The sequence below is a fragment of the Natrix helvetica genome (genome assembly GCF_964273705.1).
Source record: "Natrix helvetica genome assembly, chromosome: 3".
NCBI classification, from domain to species: Eukaryota; Metazoa; Chordata; class Lepidosauria; order Squamata; family Natricidae; genus Natrix; species Natrix helvetica.
In genome coordinates, this window is record NC_138549.1 from 109144008 (window position 1) to 109164257 (window position 20250).

The window sequence follows — 20250 nt, forward strand, 5'->3', positions numbered from 1 at the left end:
ACATGATCACCATTTGCGACCTTCACCACTGGCTTCTGATAAGCAAAGTCAGTGGAGAATTGTGGGTCCAATTACCATTGTTAAGCAAGGACTGTCAGTGTCTCATGCTTCATAGTTTCATTTTGCAGTTGCTGCAAATTGTTGTGGTTGTTCATTCTGCTGTTCTTCAATAGTTGCTATATAAAGTGGTGCACTCACTCCATAGTAGCAGTGATCTATGGCACCACTTTATAGACCATCATACTGTCCTTTATGGGAGACATTTTGCCTGATGATAGATGTAGCCTCTATTGAGAAAAAAGTCTCTGAAAAGTCAAACGAAGAGCCATGACTAAGATTTGTTGTATTGAGCTAAGAACCCAACTGGAGTCTGCAAAAGAGTAAAACATTCCAATTCATCACAGCTTTTCGTCCCTTAAACTAGTGATGGCGAACCTATGGCACGCGTGCCCGAAGTGGCATGTAGAGCCATGTTGCCTGGCATGTGTGGCGTCGCCCGTTCCTCTTCCGGGTTTCTGGTGCGCATGTGCATGCAGCAGTGCCGGAAACTGGTAGAGCTGGTCTTCCATTTTTCAGAGTGAGCATGCACACCAGCCAGCTGATCGTCACATGCACATGCGTGCTAGTAACCGGAAGACTGCAAAGCCGGTGCACATGCGCCTGCTGGAAACCAGAAGTGCATTTTCTGGCACGCCCACGCCCCCTGGACAGTTCCTCTTCTGGGTTGCGGCCCAGACGAGCACATGCGCATTCCCTGGTTTGCCATCACTGCCTTAAGCTAATTGTCCCTTTATTTGACACCACCTGTACTATGGTCTTGAACTGGTTTAGCAATTACTCCTATCAGGAGGGTTAGGAACTAGCATACAATTTCTTCCTGTACGTGGCTTCCTCAAACTACAATTTCTACAACTATGTTTTTTGAGAGAAGATGCCACGGTTAGTGCAGTGCTAAACCAGCATGGGTTTGTTAGAGTTACCTTGTTGAAAACAAAAGGCTAAAAATTCACCTTCTGTTAGCTCCCCTGTTATTAGATCTTAGTAATGATAGTATGGTAGATGATCAGCTGCTAATAGTCAACAGTGAGATTAGGGCAATGTTGCTAGATTCACATACTGTTATTATCATAAGAGGAAAAATGCTGGCAACTGATCACAGAAGTATGGGGATATTTAATACAGCCTAGTATTAAGATAATGACAAACACTGGCAATTCTTCCTTTCCATAACAATGTAATGTAATTAGGAACACAATCTGGAAACTATTTGGAAACTATATACATTATTCTATAGTAACAGCAATATAGCATGCTTAATCTATTAATGTTATTACTTTTACATTGTATTAATGTTAATTTTTTATTTTAGTAATACTATGTTTAATATCAATGCTATTTAATAATAAATTTTATTTTATTTTATTAATAGTATTCTATTAATCTACCAAGCTAGTGGGAATAGCTAACATTTGGGAAGATAAACTCAAGATTCGGAAGGGTCTTGACTTGAACACTGGATTCTATTCAAGAAAATGCAATTGAGTGGCAAGTAAAATAGGATGCTATATTTAGGCAAGAAAAAACAAATGCACAGCTATAGAATAGGTGGTACCTGGCTCAACAGAAGTAACTGTAGAGGCATTTAGGTGTCCTAGTGGACAACCACTGAAGTATGAGTCAGCAGTGTGTTGCAGCTGCCAAAAAAGCCAATGCAATCCTAGGCCGCATCAATGGAGGGATAGTATCAATATCGTGTGAAGTGATGGTGCTGCTTTATATTGCACTAGTCAGATCACACTTAAAATACTGCATCAATTTTCTGGTCTCCACAATATAAAAAAAAAGCACTGAAACCCTAGAAAGAGTACAGAGAAGAGCAACGAAGATGATAATGGGTCTAGTGACTAAACTGTACAACGAATGGTTAAAGGAACTAGACACGCCTAGTCTAACAAAGAGAAGGACCTATTCTCCAAAGTACATAAGGGCAAGGCAAGACGGATGGCAGGATGGAAGATTATTGAAGAGATACAATCTAGAACTAAGGAGAAATTTCCTCTCAGTGAGGACAAGGCAAATAGCAGTACTTTATATTAATGTTCTCTTTATATATTTGTAGGTAAATTGTGGGTGGGAAACAAGTTCTTTTGTATTAAATTGATGGCAGGCAAGCAACAAGACTTGTGTGGAGCATAAATGGCAACCTATCTCACTGTAGACGTGTGACATCTGAGGTCTGATCCACACATCCTGTTCACACATATTGAAACATATATGTATAGTAACAACCCATTGCACCCCATAGGGCCCTTAGGCTTGCAAATAGCCTCCATCGATATTGATGGAAGTTATTTTAAAGCCTCACATATAATGGAGAAATATTGGGTCAATTGGAGATCAGAAAGGAGAGAGACGCTTCAGGTTGAATGTGGAAGCCCCATAAGTTTAATTCAGCTAGCCGGGGGGGGGGGGATTCCCATGCCTTCATTTGCTGCAAGTGGCTTTGCAGTGAATGATCTCTTAGCTGATATGGCAGCATGGAAAATATGGATGAACTGTAAATGCTGACAATATCAATTTGCTCTTCTTAGGAAGTTTAATTTATTTTTTCCAAGGACAGGCTTGTTTTCAGACAATCGCTCTAAGAAATGTGGGTACAGACATCAAAGAACTAATGTCCAGCTGCAGGGGTGGACTTCAAAAATTTTAGCAACGGGTTCTCTGCCCAGTTGCTGGGTGGGCAAGGCCATGATGAGCGTGGCCTAGTCGGCCTCCTGCACTACAGCGGGGAGGGGGTTCATCTTCCCCAGGCTTCAGAGGCTTTCCTCGAGCCTCTGGGAGGACAAAAACCTCCTCTTTTGAGCACCGGAGGCCCTCCAGAAGTCGGAAACATTTCCAACCTTCCGGAACTTCCGGGAGGCCCATTTTCCCCCCTCCCTGAGCCTCCGTGCAGGCCCTGCACTTACCTCACATCCAAAACGGGCCACGTGGAGGGTCCTGGGCGGGGCGTGGTAGGAAGGGCCCAGGGGTGAGATTTGGAAGTTTTCTGAACTGGCCATAACGTTAGTTACAGATTCTCCCAAACCTGAGTGAATCCGTAGCAGCCCATCCCTGTCCAGCTGTAATATTTAACATGACTATTGTTCAGCTGTAATATTTAACATGACTATTGTTCAGCTGTAATATTTAACATGACTATTGTTCAGCTGTAATATTTAACATGACGCAGTCAATTGTTAAATACACGATTCAAGAGTAATAATAAGGATATGACTAAATTATACTTAAATTTAAACATAATGAAACAAAATAAAGCTTAGTGTTTGCCTGGTCTAACCCTCTTCTTGGGGGAGAGGTGTTGAAAGACCAAGTGTGGCTGTCCATGCCTTCCATTTGCAACTGAACAGCCTTGCCTTAAAGTAACAATTATTGTGTGAACTGAGGCTTTTTTTTAAAAAAAAAAAGTTAAAAGAGGAACTGCTCTGAATGATCACTATCTCTGAATCTAGCATTATGTTCTGCAAACTAGTGTCCTAAGGATACAAGTCAAAGAGATGTCTATCAGATACCAGGAAATTGTTTCATTTTTAACGAGGGACCACTCCTGGAGACAGGAATGTGGTTACAACATCTGGTCTGTCGCTATGTTGAAAGTGCTCAATGGTTTTATAGTTAAATAGGATAAAGCAGAATGAATGGCACCTTATTAAAAATAAACATGGCTCTTTGGGAATAGACAACTGGATTGAGTAAATAGGGGAAATGAATTGTATGCTATATTAATGTTAAGTCGTGTGACATGCATGCTGCAGTTTAGCTTCCATATTATCTTTTACACAGGAATTGTAGCACTTCCATTCAGTATATTGATCGTGCTTTGTAATAATTCTTGTACCGGGGTTATCAATTAGTTCAACAGGGGCCATTTAGACCTCTAGTTCAAAAGTGCTGCCCAGATTTCATTTTGTGGCTCCAGAATGTCTTCTGAACATTGCCTAAATTTTTCTATTATTCCGAGGCAAGGAAATGCCGAAAACCTGTAATATTAATCTTAGAAATAGGGATAACCTGTTTTAAAAACAAAAATCTTTTTAAAAAACAAAACAAAACCCCCAGAGTAAACAGAAAACCCCAATCCTATTCATGTACCAGACAAAGCTTCATCCAACTTTCCATTGTTACCCTGCCTATTGAAAATAATATGGGCTGATCTCAGAAACACTGTCTGACTAGGAATTCTCAGAAGTGTACTCTAGATTGGGAAACTATAAAAAAATATATCCTGGAAGAAGACAATGACAAACCATTGCTGTACTCTTGCCAATAAAACTACATGGGAGTGCTTATGTATCACCAGAACAGGAGCTCAGCTGAAGAAAGTGATTGTCTTAATCATCGGGAAGTCAACAAATCACTGTTTCTCATCCTTGGCACCATGAAGACGTATCCACTTCAACTCTTGAAAAATTCTCCCACCCGCACCTTCTTCCAGTCATATCTTCCTAACAATTTTGGTATTGTAAATATAAAATGGAGATTATGTATCTGTGTAATGTCGATATAAGAGAATATTTGTCACTCAGGGTTGAATTGTGGGGCCTTGGTGCTCTCTGAACCTAGCGGTTTTCTTGCAGACTTTTCATTATCTAACAAGGTCATGTCATCAATGCACTGTATCCCATGTAGTGTTTTGAACTCCTGGAGGAAAGAGGGAATATAAATCTAACAAATAAACAACTGTGATATTGAGGAGTGCTGGGTTACTTTCCCTTTTATAAATCCTTTGCCATCAACCACTGGAGGAAAGACTGGGAAGAAGTGCAGACTTTTGAACCAACTTAGCAAAACTATGAGAAACTTCTTTGAACTATGAGAACATTCATTAATTTCATAACATCTAGACAAATTTAACCATAGTTTCAATTGGGGAAATGCGACAATCCTAGACCAGGCCAAGTCCAAAAATGCCAGGGAATTTCTAGAAACTTGGCACTGTGACAAATCAGCCATCAATAAACACATAGCAGAAGAGGATTGCTGCCGGTTTAGCCCGAATTGGGCAAACTGGTAGCAGCGGCAGCAGGGGCTCTGTCCACTTACCTGGACGCTTATGCATGTGCACGAACCAGTAAGGTAAATATTAGAAACCCACCACTGACACATAAACATTAACAACATCCATAGACTATGCAAAAGAGACATTCAACCAGCCCAAAAGAGAACAAGACTCCAGCATTTCTCCACCAGTACTCAGCACTCAGATCAAGCATAGATTAACTCCAAGGTTAACTTCAGACCAACAATAAAACAAGCAGTACCGCAATCAAGAAACTGCCAAAGAGCCATCTGTTTACTGCCCCCACCCACACAGACAGGCAAGACACCTGAATATAAACTGACAGCAAACAGCACTCCTTTACTAGCACTGACGATGTTACCTGGTTAAAGTAATGAAACATCTTCAAGAAAACAAGAAAGCTCAGAGAGCACCAAGGACCCCCATGAGAAAATTAATAGATTATACAGTTTTGCTATATTGCATTCCTTAGCAGTGTTTTTCAAGCTTGACAACTTTTAAGTTATGTAGACTTGTCAGCCATTCTGGGTAAACCAGGAGACACAACTAGATGAGTTAAATGTAGTAGGCTACATCAACAGAGGCGTGGGGTGGTGGCTCAGAGGTTACGCCATAGGGCTTGTTGACTGGAAAGCCTGCAGGCCAGGTTTAAGTACCAAGCAACTGTGAGCTCCTATCCCCTCCCCAGCTCCTGCCAACCTAACAGTTCAAAAACTTGCGAATACCCTTGGCAACAACTAGTGGGGCAAAGTCCATGGGGATGCCAAATTTATAAAAACAGAATCTTACTAATGGGAAAAGTAAAACTTACTAAAGTTCAAAACTTCCCATAGTCACTTTTAACTGGATGATCCATTAGGGCGGGTCCTTTCTGAGGTTCTTTCTCTGATCGTTAAACCACTGGGGGCTCTTGCATCTTTTAATTATTTCATAGGAACAATTTCTTCCCCACTTTACCCAAAGTCACTCACACATTGCATTACAGGACATCAACTCCCAGAATTCTCAGAAGGGAATGGTTGGCCAGGGAATTCTGGGAGATAAAGTCTACACGTCTAAGAGTTGGCAAGATTAGGAAACACTGCCTTAGAGAATATGCATGAGAGAGTATTGAAGTGTCAAAGCATGAAACAAGTCAGATTACAAATATCCTGCAACCCCAAAAATAAAAGTCAATCAATAATCAGGGAGGCTAAATATAGATTGAAGCCAAATAGTCATTTTTCAATATATTTCTGATTAATACTCTATTTCTCACTTGCTTTTCTTTTGGCAGACAAAATGAAACTTGGTGGACAGGAGGAGGTTAAAACACATACATACCCCCAATTTTTAAACTCTACCTAAATTTATTCTGTCTCTATTTTTCAAGTTTGCTACCATTTTTAAACTACTGCCCTGCTAAAAAAATGGTGGCAGTATGGAGATGAGGAATACATGCTACAGAAGAGATCTCTTTTTTTGGACAAATAAAAGCTGTACGTGTGAAGGAATTCTAGGAACAATAAAGGCAATTAATCTAGCAAATTACCATTGGGTTTCCCTTGCTCAGGACTGGGAAATTACGGCCCTTTTATGAACTGTGGACTTCAGTTCCCAGAATTCCTGAGCCACCATGCTGGCTCAGGAATTCTGGGAGTTGAAGTCCATCTATAGGTCATAAAGGGGCCATAGTTGCCCAGCCCTGCTCTTAGAAGTTCCTAGCTGCTAAGAGATTTTTGGCTGTGCATTTTTAACACATATTCAAGTGCTAGAGTGATGTCAGCATTAACGTTGTACAAATACACAGGTCACCTGGTTGTATTTCTCTTTGATGTCAAATATCAGCAGGACCATCCTTACCTTTAGGACAAATGAGGCAATAGTGTCAACTCCCAGACCCTGGGAGTGATAGTTTCTGTTAGATATTAGCATATATCGCAGCAAGTCTCCTCTCTGGTCCGCCGCTACGGCGGGAAACAGGTATCGTTCTGATTGGTCGAGAGGCGTACCCGATTCCTATAAAAGGGGAACCCTCCGGCCACAGAGCAAGCTGGATCACTACTACTACTAATAAAGAGCTGATAAGTCACTACGTGTCCGCAGTCTGTTCTCTCGTTGCCCGAATCTAACATTGGCGACGAAGGTGGGATCGAGAGACAGACAGGACGCAGAGAGCTACTACAGAATCTCAGGATTCGATCCAGCCCAGGAATTCGGCAGAAATTCTGGCAGCCATCTCAGGACACCGCAGCGCGGCAAATTCAAACGAAGAGAAGATGGCGATGCACACTCCACGTGCTCCATTTGACCCAACGAACGACGAATGGGAGGCTTTCATGATTCGCTTCGAGTGTTTTCTCGAAGCGAACGAATACACGGGGATAACAGATGCCCGAAAGAAAAACATTTTCCTCGGCTACTGTGGGCGAGAAGTTTTCAACACGGCCAGAGACCTCACCGGGCCTACTCCGATACAAGCGGTATCATGGACGGCGTTGCAACAGACTCTACAGACTCATTACGCGCCAAAACCTTCCCGCCACGTTTGCCGCCAGGAATTCAACACGCGGAACCAGAAGGCGGGAGAATCAATCAACCAACATGTTGCAGCCCTACGTAAAGCAGCAACTCACTGCGAGTTCAGGGATCTGGACGAGCATATCCTGGCAAGATTTGTTTGTGGGTTAAGGGACATTTTGCTACAAAAAAGGCTGTTAGCAAACCCAAATTTAACCCTACAAATAGCGCTAAACGAAGCAAGGGCATCCGAGTCAGCTGAAAGATCATCGGAAACCATACAACGCGGATTCAACGTGAGCCAGCCAGCACCCAGACACACCAGAATCCACTACGAGGACACCTACCCCGACTACGAGGATTCCGAGTTCGAGGACAGTCACCTGATGCGGAGCAGTCACATGAGGCCTGGGGGGAGACCCGGATTCCGTTTGCCGCCCTGCGCAAGCTGCGGAGGGAATCACCCCCGGTCTACCTGTCGGTTCAGGAACGTTGTTTGTTCACACTGCAACAAACTTGGGCACATCGCACGAGTGTGCCAGAGCGAAGTCCCTGCCTCACGGCAGCCGCCTACATACCGCCAACAGAAGCCCAACCCAGGGGCTTGGCGAAATCAAAAAGGGCGCCCAGAGAGAAATCCACAAGTGTTTACCCAGAGAGACAATTCCCAAAGAGCTGAAAGGGCGTATCCCCAGAGAGATTATACACAAAGAGCTGAGAGAGCGTTCTACCAAGACGCTCAACGAGAGTATTTTCAGGATACAGATGCTGAGATAGAATTGACCCACAGAGAGGAATTGCGAACGTATCTCACCACAATAAGTCAGGTCCGCACCAAGCGGCCTAAAAAGCTGAAAGTCACAGTCCTCTTGGAGGGCTCTCCTTGCGAGCTGGAAGTTGACACAGGATCGTCCTTGACGATCATATCATGGGCATTCATGAAAAAGGCTATCCCTAGCCTCAAAAAGAGCCAACTACGTGCACCAGACATCCTGCTACGAGACTACCAGGGGAACCGAGTCCCCATCGTGGGCCAAGGCACCTTCCAAATCCGTTTCAAGGACATCGTAGCCCAGCTGCCCGTGACCATCGCCAGCGCGCCGTTGCAGAACCTTCTAGGACTAGATTGGTTTGAAGCCTTGGGGCTAGAAGTCACCGGGATCAACGCCATGGAGAACAGCAGCGCTGAACAGATTTTTAAGGAGTTCAAGGATGTGTTCAGCCCCGGTCTTGGTAAGTATGTGGGTAAACCAATCTCATTCAACTTAGACCCCAAAGTGGCGCCAATCCGACTTAAACCGAGACGAGTGCCTTTTGCACTCCGCCCAAAAATAGATAAGGAGATAGATAAGTTAGTAGAGCAAGGAATCCTTGAGCCGGTGGATCATGCGCGCTGGGAAACTCCCATTGTGACCCCAGTCAAACCAGACGGGTCAGTCCGCATCTGCGCGGACTATAAATGCACAATTAATGTCGCGCTACAACAAAGCGCATACCCTGTGCCCGTAGTACAACACTTATTGCATTCGTTGGGGCCAGGAAAGATATTTGCTAAGTTAGACATGGCACAAGCTTACCAGCAGTTGCCCGTGGATAGCGCCACAGCGGAGGCCCAAACTATAGTGACGCATAGAGGAGCATTCAAATGCAACCGGCTACAATTCGGTGTGAGTATTGCTCCAGGTCTGTTCCAGAGCGTCATGGAACGGCTTTTGCAAGGGATACCGGGAGTCGTCCCCTATTTCGACGACATCTTGGTGTCCGCTGCAAACGAGGAGCAACTATTAAAAAGAGTCAGAACTGTTTTGGCCAGAATCCGAGAAAAGGGCCTCCGCCTCAAAAAGGAAAAATGCCAAATTAACGTGCCTAGCGTAGAATTCCTGGGATATAGAATCGATGGTCAGGGAATACACCCCACTTCAAAGAAAATTAAGGCGATCCAGGACGCCCCCACACCACGAAATCAGACCGAGTTGCAGGCCTTCCTCGGACTACTTAACTTCTACAGCGTTTTTCTGAGACAGAAGGCGACCGTTGCTGAGCCATTACATCGACTACTCCAGAGGAACGCAACATGGAGATGGGGACGATCCGAAGCAGCAGCTTTCACCGCAGTAAAGCGCCTACTCACAACCGACTCACTACTAGTCCAATACAGCCAGACGCTACCACTGGTGTTGACCTGCGATGCATCCCCATTCGGCGTCGGCGCAGTCCTCAGCCACAGAATACCAAACGGGAACGAAGCACCCATCGCCTTCTACTCCAGGACTCTTTCATCGGCCGAGAGGAACTACAGCCAGATAGACAGGGAAGCGTTAGCCGCTGTCGCTGGAGTTAAACGTTTTCATGAATACCTCTATGGACGCGATTTCGAGCTGATTACGGATCACAAACCGCTGTTGGGACTCTTGGCGGGAAACCGCCCCACACCAGTCTCCCTTTCTCCACGCATGACCAGGTGGACTGTTTTCTTGGCTGCATATTAATACAAGCTGATACATCGACCGGGCTCCACTCTAGGACACGCAGACGCACTCAGCCGTTGCCCACTACCGGACCTTTTGCCAGACCCCACTCCCGAAGTACCGGTGCTGCTCATTGACTGTTTGGACTCAGGACCGGTTTCTTCCTGCGACGTTGCAAGGTTCTCTTCTAAGGACAATATAATAAAGCAAGTTCAAACATGGGTTTGGAGGGGGTGGCCGAAGGGAAACGTGGGCCCGGAATTCAAAATGTTTTGGTCAAAACGGGATGAACTCTCAGTGTTGCAAGGTTGTTTATTGGGGGGGGATCGAGTTGTTATTCCTTTTGCATTACGTAGGAATGTGTTAGATGCGTTACATGTTGGGCATCCGGGGATCGTTAGGATGAAGGCGTTAGCAAGAAGTTATGTTTGGTGGCCAAACATGGACAAAGAGATAGAGGAATGGGTGGCCACTTGCGATCCGTGCCAAGAATCGAGACCAGCACCCCTGGAAGCTCCCGCCACAGAATGGGAGAAGCCCAAAGCACCTTGGTCGCGAATACACATCGATTTCGCAGGGCCAGTACAAGGTCAGACCTTCCTTATAGTTGTGGACGCATACTCCAAATGGCTAGAAGTAGTCCTAATGACTTCAACCACGGCAGAGGCAGTCATTAAGGTTCTACGGCGACTTTTCGCCACTCATGGCCTGCCCGACCTCCTGGTATCCGATAACGGGCCCCAGTTCACGGCCATGCAATTCGAAACGTATTTAGCAGGTGAGGGAATTCGGCATGCCCTCGTCGCCCCATTCCTCCCGGCATCGAACGGACAGGCGGAAAGAATGGTGCGATCCGCAAAAGAGGCCCTCGCTAGGATGGGTCCAGGTGATTGGCAAACACGCATTGACCATTACCTCTTAATTCAGCATATTACCCCCAGTGCAACAACGGGTAGGAGCCCCGCTGAACTACTCATGGGCCGCCGTCTACGGTCTCACCTGGACCGTCTGCACCCTAATTACTCTGCCACAGCGCCCCCAGAATCTACAAGCAAAATTCGGAGTTTTAGCATAGGGGATTCAGTATACGCCCACAACTATGCAGGGGGAACATTGTGGATGCCGGCAAGGGTCATTGGCATCACGGGTCCACGATCGTATCTGCTAGAGCTTGAAGATGGGCGGAATTGGAAAAGGCAGATCGATCAACTAAGGGGTCGCCTGGCACACTCAGACCTGCGGGCTGACGATGAACACTATCTGCCAGCACAAAGTCAGCCACTCGAGAGCCCCAACACAGACAACCACGACACCTACGAACCCAGGGTAGAACAAGAGGTCGAAAGAGAAACCGAACAACACCAAAGCAACGAAAGTCTGCAGACTCCCGAACGCGAAGCAGAGAAAGCAACCGATCCTGAAACCACTCCAGATCAACCGGAACTGCGACGTTCTACCCGTGTAAGGCAAACACCAACGTATCTTAAGGACTATGTAACCAACAGGAATGCGCCATCTAAGAGCGGAGGGGTGTTAGATATTAGCATATATCGCAGCAAGTCTCCTCTCTGGTCCGCCGCTACGGCGGGAAAGAGGTATCGTTCTGATTGGTCGAGAGGCGTACCCGATTCCTATAAAAGGGGAACCCTCCGGCCACAGAGCAAGCTGGATCACTACTACTACTAATAAAGAGCTGATAAGTCACTACGTGTCCGCAGTCTGTTCTCTCGTTGCCCGAATCTAACAGTTTCTTTGTTTTTTTCAGAAGAATAAAATAGCCTGGGCCTCTTAAACTAGCCTACAATTCAGTTTCAGTCAAGATTTTTTTTCACATTTCCTGGTATTGAAATAAAATCCAACTGCCAACCCATCCAGAGTGAAAAATGGTAACATTTCCCTTTGGATAATGAGACCCGCCGTGTATAAATTTAATTATTTACATTATCATTTACAATATTTTTATTTATATTAAATTAAGTTTAAATAATCATTTAAAATATTGTTCTTCACTTTGTGCAATAGAATAACTTGAACCATCTCAGGAACAAACAAAATAAAGATGATTTTAAGTTATATAGTGTCATTAGGAAATGTCCTAGGAGTAGCAAGGAGCTACGTTTTTGGATTTTCTAGTCTAGCTACAGCCCTATGACTTTTGTTTTGTTTTATATTTATATAATTTCACTGAGTTTTTGAAAAGTAGAAATGACAGCAGTTAGAAAGAAGTTTATTAATTCCAATCCATAATATTTTTAGAAATCTTATGTATGTAAAAAACAATACTAAAAAGAGTGCAGAGAAGAGCAACAAAGACCATAAGTGGTCTGGAAGTTAAATTGTATGATGAACAGCCAAGGGAACTAGGAATGCTTAGCCTAATGAATAGACCGTAAAATCGGTAGTACAAAAATGCTTTTAAAAGTTTTTTTTTAAAGTTCTGGCGATCAGCTGTGCGACAATCAGCTGTGCTAGATTGTCTATGAGGTTCGATGTCAGCCTCTGCTTTGCTGCTTGCTTTCGGCTGCCATTGAAACAGGGAGGGGGGGAGATAACATGATATTTGGGAGGGGAAGCTTAAGCACAGGAGTGAATGAAGAAGGGAGTGGTTTTCTCACCATCTACTGCGCATGCTGCAGATAGTGGAATTGCCGCCAAGGCCAACCATCCGGCATACCAACCTGATGATGGGTTTTGAAGCTGCAGCCCACATGACACCTGTGGGGTGTGGGGATTGGACTGGGGTTTGGGATTACTAGGGGGAGGGAGTTGGGTCACATATTGATATCTACTATGATTACGCGCACTTTTGCCTCAGATCTTGCTTTGCTAGCTGCTTTCTACTCTTAACCAGTAAAAGTACTCTTAATTCTGAAAAATGGAGTTGAGTGGTTTTTTTCTTGGTTACTGATGGAGGCTGCCCTGACATTCCTGCGTGTTGCAGGAGCCATTTTGTGTGAAGTCCAGCTGCTTTTACATTGTGTGTGAGTCAGTTGTGCAGCCACACCCACCTGGTCACATGACCACCAAGCCACACCCACAGAACCTGTAGGGAAAATTTTTGAATTTCATCACTGACTTGGAGGCAGGACAAGATGATGGAAGTTTGTCAGAGGAGATCCAATTTGGAAATAAGGAGGCGTTTCCTTTCCAGGGAGAACAATTAACCAAGGGAATAGCTTGCCTCCATTGCTGGAGGTTTAAAACTTGAAACTTGGCCACAACCTGCCAGGAAGTGGGCCCCATTCACGCACACATTGGATCCAGGCAGCGCATGAAACTACGCCTCTCCCTCAGTCCATGGAAAAACCATTCTCCATAGAACAAATCCCTGGCTGGTGCCCAAAAATTTGGTGACCCCCTGGACTAGAAGACCTCCAGGGTCTCTTCCAGCCTTAGGATCCTATTAAAAAAGACTAAATAATGCAAGCTACAAAGAAAAAAAATGTATAAGAACACAGAAAAATAAAATTTATATACTTTTTATAATACAAAAATAGTAATAAAATAGTTAAACAAATCATTGCAATCTAATTTTAAATAACCAATTAAACCTAGTTGATTAGATGTAGTTTCCTATCTTGTCCCTACGGACTTGCTGGTTCTACTAACCAATTATGACCCTGTTTAGTTTTTCTCAAGGTCGCTCAGTGCAGGGTCACTAATTTCACACAGTTGCTAATCTTAAATATGGCCCGCTTAGCTTAGAGCGCTATATGAACCTAACCTTTGTGCCACATATGTGGTTGCCTATGGTGCAGCCAGCAAATTGTGGTTTATTCAATAAATCATGTCTAGTGCAATGGTTCAGGTCCAGTCTCTGAATTTAAACTGATCAAGGCTAATTGGGTTGCCCCATTGAAGTTCTAACCTGCTTTTGGCTGATGACAAGATCCCACTCAAAACTTTTTAAACCTCTATATTGATTTAAGGCAGTGATGAAATCTATTTTTTTTTACTACCTATTCTGTGGGCGTGGCTTGGGCATGGCTTGGTGGTGGTCATGTGACTAGGTGAGCGTGTCTTTGTAGTCATGTAACTGGGGGATCAAAAGACAGAAACTCACTTTAACAATGCCCTGCTGGAGCAGGGTTGGGCTAGATGACCTCCAGGCCCCTTCCAGCCCTGGATTATTCTCTGAAGCTGCGTCTAGTACAGGTTTGTAGTCCTTCCTTCCTCTCCTTTTTCCCTCTCTCTCTCCCCCCCCTCTCTTCTTTCTTTCTCTCTCAGCACCCCCCACCCCGTTTTTGGCCTAGCAGGGAAGCTTGCTGGGAGCAAAAATGGGCATATGCACCCTGTTTTTGGCCTAGCAGTCTTCAGGAAAGCCTGCTGGGAGCAAAAACGGGACACCCACACCCCACCCCCACGTTTCTGGAGAACCTGTAGTAAAAAAAATGCTTAAAAGTTTTTTTAAAAAAAGTTCCGAAGATCTGCTGTGCAACATGCAATCGTAGGAACTTTTTTTTCTACTTTTTGAAGTATTTTTTTTTACTACTGGTTCTGTGAATCAGTAACATTTTTTACTACTGGTTCGGGTGAACCAGTCCGAACCGGAAGCATTTCACCCCTGATTTAAGGAGACCCTCTTGCATCTACCATGGGACTGAAGCCTCAGCCACAGTCTGGAAATCACACAGGCGAGAAAGTAGTATACAGTTATGGGTGAGTAAGCTTCCCAAGGCTCTAATTTGTAAAGGTTGCTCCAGTTTGACATCATAATTCCAGTTCCTGCAGGCCCCTCACTGCTTCTCTCTTAGGCACATTTCCTGCTCTTCAAAGCATTTGTTTCTGCTGTGAAGTTTGCTTTAAGTGTGATAAGCAACAAACGGACAGCTCTGGGGCCTGCCATCCTCTAACAAAAGAAAAAAAGAAGCAATAGTTCATGGGAAGCCATGTTCACATGTGGCAGGAAATAAAATTCCAATCTTTTTTGCTTCATGCTTGCTCATTCCCATTGAAATATAGAGTTTCACCTCTGCAGAAGGATAGTCTGTATTCTAAAACACCTAAATCAGAAAAACAACAATGGAAAATAAATACTTTTGGTCTGATAGTTGCATAGGTCTGAGATGTTTAAAATATTTGACCTTCATACTGAAGGCTCCAAAGGACACTAAGCATTGTATTTTTCAGCAACTGAGAGGAATTCCACATGTCACACAGAATCTTTCCATTGTTTTCTTACACTTTCACTGTCTACCGTGTCCCATCCTTCCCAAGACCAAACCTTCTGCTATCTGATCATTCCAATACAAAAGTAAAGTTGGCAAAATTATAATTTGAGTGTTTCTAATGCATTCCTCATTCTTCTCACATAAACAAGGGATTTCTTTTCATGGCCCACAGACATAAGAAGTTTAAACACAACATTAGAATAGTAATTTGTCAACTGGCTTTGTTTTAACCATGAGGCAAGATTGGGCAATATGATCCTGTGTGGTCTAGGCTTAAGTTGACGTTTAAAAATCGAACCTCAATGATTCGAATCCCTATAAAATTTGTCTCAAAGAAAAGGAGATAAATCTGGAAATATTAATTGTTGCATATTGTGCAGTGATTAATGTTACCCAGTTTGGGTAATGAAACATCTGCAAGAAAACAACCAAACTCAGAGAGCACCAAGGACCCTTCATTTCAAGCCTGAGTTATAAATATTCTCCTTTATTGTTGTATATTACCATAGTATTACTGATTTTTTTATAAACTATTTTTCTATTTCTTCTCTATTTTTTATTATATTCTGTTTTACTTTTTAAAATTAGCTTTATTTCATTTCTTCCAAGCACATCATTTTTTCCTAAAAGTTTAGGGTCTATATTTATGTTATGAAGGATTATTAATGTTACTATTTAAAAAACGTAGAACATCAGGGGAAAAAACCCCTCTCATTTTCATGGCCCTTTGCCCCGAGAGAGGAATAAAACATACTATTTTTTTATATCAAATAAGAGAAAATACTTGAAATGGAGAGGGGGGCAGAGGAAATATTGACACCAATTATTCCTAAAGTAAAGAATAATTAGCTCAAGCAAGTGTCCGTATCAATATTTTTTAGGGCTTTGTTTTTAAAACATGTACAATATATTACAAGCTTGATGGGCTACCCATCCCCTAACATTTTTATTGGGTGCTATGCTTTTCATATTTTTTCCAGCCTTTAAAGCCCATAGAAAGAACATTGAATAAATAACCTAATCAAGAGGAAGAGTATTAACTAAAAACAATTACAATAGATTACCTTAAATCTTATGCACCTATTTTGGGTTTATTTTGTAAAAAAATATGCAGGACATTGTAACAGTGGAGATCAGTTATTTGTTTCTGAATTTCATTGGGGTGAGATTCTGGGAAACCTCAGGACTACAAAAGTTGGGTGGGGAGATACAATTCAAAGATGAAATTTCTTACAGAACCTTGAGAGCTGGTTAAAAAAAAAATTGTTACATCCCAGGATGAAATAGGCAAATTGTGAGAAAGGAAAAAGAAGAAAACCATAAGCAGTGGAAGGTACATCTAGTCCTCGGGAAGATAAAACACTTTCAGATTAGTCATAGGTTAAGTGGAATATTAATAATATATTCAGTTTGAGGGTAATATTTTTTTTAAAAGCAGTCTTTTTTTATACATAGCCATATATAGCGAGTATTTTGTCCCCTGAAACAGCTAATTGAGGACATACCAAAATACAATTCTAGTACAGAAGCGCCAGCATCAAAAAAGGGACACTTAGGTTAAGTCTTTACATTTTATGTCTAGGGAGATTCTCAGTCATCCAGGTCATAGTTGTCCCAAAAGTACTTTTTCAAGAGGCAACTAGACTTTCTGTTTTGTTTTTTCTGAAGACGTTTTGCTTCTCATCCAAGAAGCTTCTTCAGCTCTGAAGAAGCTTCTTGGATGAGAAGCGAAACGTCTTCAAAGAAAAAACAGAAAGTCCAGTTGTCTCTTTACATTTTACATAGAAGATTGGATAACATGTCAAATTGTTTCCAGTTACTTGCTCGATATTTGTGCCAACTTCAAAACTGGAAGAAAAGTAACACTAAACATGGAAATAAAGGGATCATAACTCCTATCGCCTTGTTCAATCAGCCTTTGGCTCAACAATACTTCTTCTAAGGAGCAAATCTATCTTTCTATACATAAGGAAAAGCGCTTTCTGAACAAATGATGTTCAAGAAGGAGGAGTCTAACACAGAAAATATAAGCTAGGTACCTGAGTGGAACTGGAGTAAGAAAGTGTCATGAGCAACTAGAGACATAACTTTTGAAAGTCAAATTAGATCCCTATTGAGAGTCACAAATGTGCTGGTGTCCAGGCAATGAGAAAATGCAGATAACGTAGACCAATAATTCAGGAGTATTTAATGAGCATAACAGACATAGAAAGCTTACAGGTAGTCCTTGACTTACAACCATTCATTTAGTGACCATTTGAAGTTACAACAGCATTGAAAAAAGTGACTTATGACCCTTTTTCACATGACCATTTCAATTTCCCATGGTCAGGGGATCAAAATTAGGACACTTGGCAATTGGCATGTATTTATGACAGTTGCAGTGTCCTGGGGTCATAAGATCAATTTTTGCAAACTTTTTGACAAGCAAAGTCAGTGTGGAAGCTAGATTTATTTAATAGTTTGTTACTACCTTAACAACGGCAGTGATTCACTTAACAACTGTGAAAGGAAATGTCATAAAGTGGAGCAAAATTAACTTCTTAACAGCTGTCTTGCTTAGCAACAAAAATGTTGGGCTCAGTTGTGGTCATACATTAAGGGCTACTGAAATGGTCAGCATAGAACAGAAAAACAATAAAAATGAGAACTTGAACAGAATTAATTAAATCAAATTAAATAAAATTTGATTGACTGAATAATAATGCAGGTAGTTCTTGACTTACAACAGTTCATTTAGTGACCATTCAAAGTTACAATGGCACCAGAAAAAGTAACATCATCATTTTTCACACTTACAACCATTGCAGCATCCCTGTGGTCATGTGATCAGATTTTTGGCAACTGACTCATAATTATGATGGATGCAGTGTCCCGAGGTCACATGATCACCTTTTGCGCCCTTCTGACAAGCAAACTCAAGGGGGAAGCCAGATTCACTTAACAACAGTGTCACTAACTTTACAACTGCAGTGATTCACTTAACAATTGTGGCAAGAAAGGTCCTAAAATGGGGCAAAATCCACTTAACCAATGTCTCACTTGACAACAGAGATTTTGGGTTTGATTGCGGTCGTAAATCGAGGACTACCTGTAATGTCACATTGTAAAGACCAAATAGGAACTACAGTATGAAACTCATGCTCTGTGCAAGTCTTATGCAAAATGACCTGATGGACGTCCACGCAAGTGGTCTTTCTTGGAGGTGGAAACATTTTAGGATTGAGACAATTGTTTGACCAAGGTACATCCCTGCACAGCACTTAGCTGGCTTACAGTCGATCAGTCTTTTCCCATATCTAGAGTTCTCCAAAAGCATCTTTTTTTAAAGTAATCCGTGAAGGATTTATAGAAGGTATTGCACTACGAACTGCCATTAGTAGCAGATGAGAGGCAGCTAGTTTTAGGAGAGTCACTGGGAGGGGAGGGGTTTATGAGAGATTGTTAGGAACATTTTTGTACATTTGCTTTATGGCCTTATAGTTAAAGGCTGTTGTTTGTCTCCTGCTACAGAAAGCAGATAAACCCAGTGGTGGGATGCAACTGGTTTAACAACTGGTTTCGTGAGCGCGCTTTGCACACCTAATGCACATTTTGCATGCATGCGCAGCACTGCTCATTATAAGCTTAAAAATTTACCTTCTATGTCAGCGCCAGTGAGTAAAACAGCCAATGCGCAGCAATCCGCTGTGCCATGCGAATCAGCTGAGCTAAATACCAGGGAAATATAGGACAGGAAAGGGCAGGGACAGGCGGGGGGGGGGACGACTGCTCACCGGAACTACCGGTTCGCCCAAAGCGGCTGACTCTCACCCCTGGATAAACCTTGATAATGAACAAAGTTGCTTACTTCAGAAACGTTACAGAAACTGAGTACACATATCAGGCTACTTCTTGGTTTGTTTATTCATGTTTTGTCAAATAAGTCACTCTTTGGGGAATCCAGTGATAATACTAAGCTCTAAATAGTATCTATATTGAATAAATAAATAAAAATATAAACAAGGTTTGCAAGTCACAATGGCTAAGTTCGCAAATACAAAATCCAAGCTTCCTCTTACCATTCCGGACTTTTAAGATAATGAGATAGCAATAATTACGTATTTTTCATAGATTACTTACTAGAAGTAGGGGGCAGTCTTTATCACCCCATGCCAAAGGTTCATACGACAATGAACATGTTTCTGCTTGTTGTAAGAAACTAGTGCCAGTCCCCTCAATCTTTACATACTAATTAAGCCGAAACATGAAGAAGTGTGACTCCACTATTACATCTAAGCTTGCCTCTCAAGCTTACAAAAATTGTACTTCTGCTTCTCTTCCCATCAAGAGCTGATTTTACTTCAGTCTACAGACTACTGGTAGTCCTCAACTTACAATCACAACCCAAAGTTTCTGTTACTAAGCGAGACATTTGTTAAGTGCCGGTTTTTGGCTTGCACGCCATATGTGCTGTTCAATGTAAATTATTCTGGGAGCATGTGCAGATAAATTTACAGTGAACTGCACATGCGCCGTCATTGATATCCAAAATGGTAGTGGCCCAGCGGTGGCAAGGGAACCGCTGCATATTCTGCAACCCAGGCCTGACTTCCACTACCGATTTGGCCGAACCGGGCCGAACTGGTAGAAACCACCTCTGGTTATTAGTGTGAAAAATGATCATAAGTCACTTTTTTCAATGCCATTGTAACTTTGAATGGTCACTAAATGAACTGTTGTAAGTCAAGGACTACCCATATCCCACTCTCTTCCTATATTTGTCACATTGCACACTGCTTTCCTTCCTCTTCTTTCAGATTACGGCTGTTATGTCTGGTACAGCCACAACTGTATATTTTGTTACAAAATTATACAGTTCTCTGACCTACTACTACTACTACTAGTAGTAGTAGTAGTATCAAAGCTTTCAAACTTGTGTCCATCAACCATACAAACTGGATCCAGACTTCCTAGACTACTACAACAACTACTAGTAGTAATAGTCATAGTAGTTAGAAGCAACATCCAATCTACCAGGAAGAACTTCTTTCCT

General features: G+C 42.6%; 1 protein-coding gene across 4 annotated transcripts in view; it reads right to left on the bottom strand.

Annotated features, from left to right (window-relative positions):
* The window catches only part of ACOT11 (acyl-CoA thioesterase 11), a 161281-nt gene that overhangs the window by 126510 nt on the left and 14521 nt on the right, over window positions 1-20250 (bottom strand). The window lies entirely within an intron of this gene.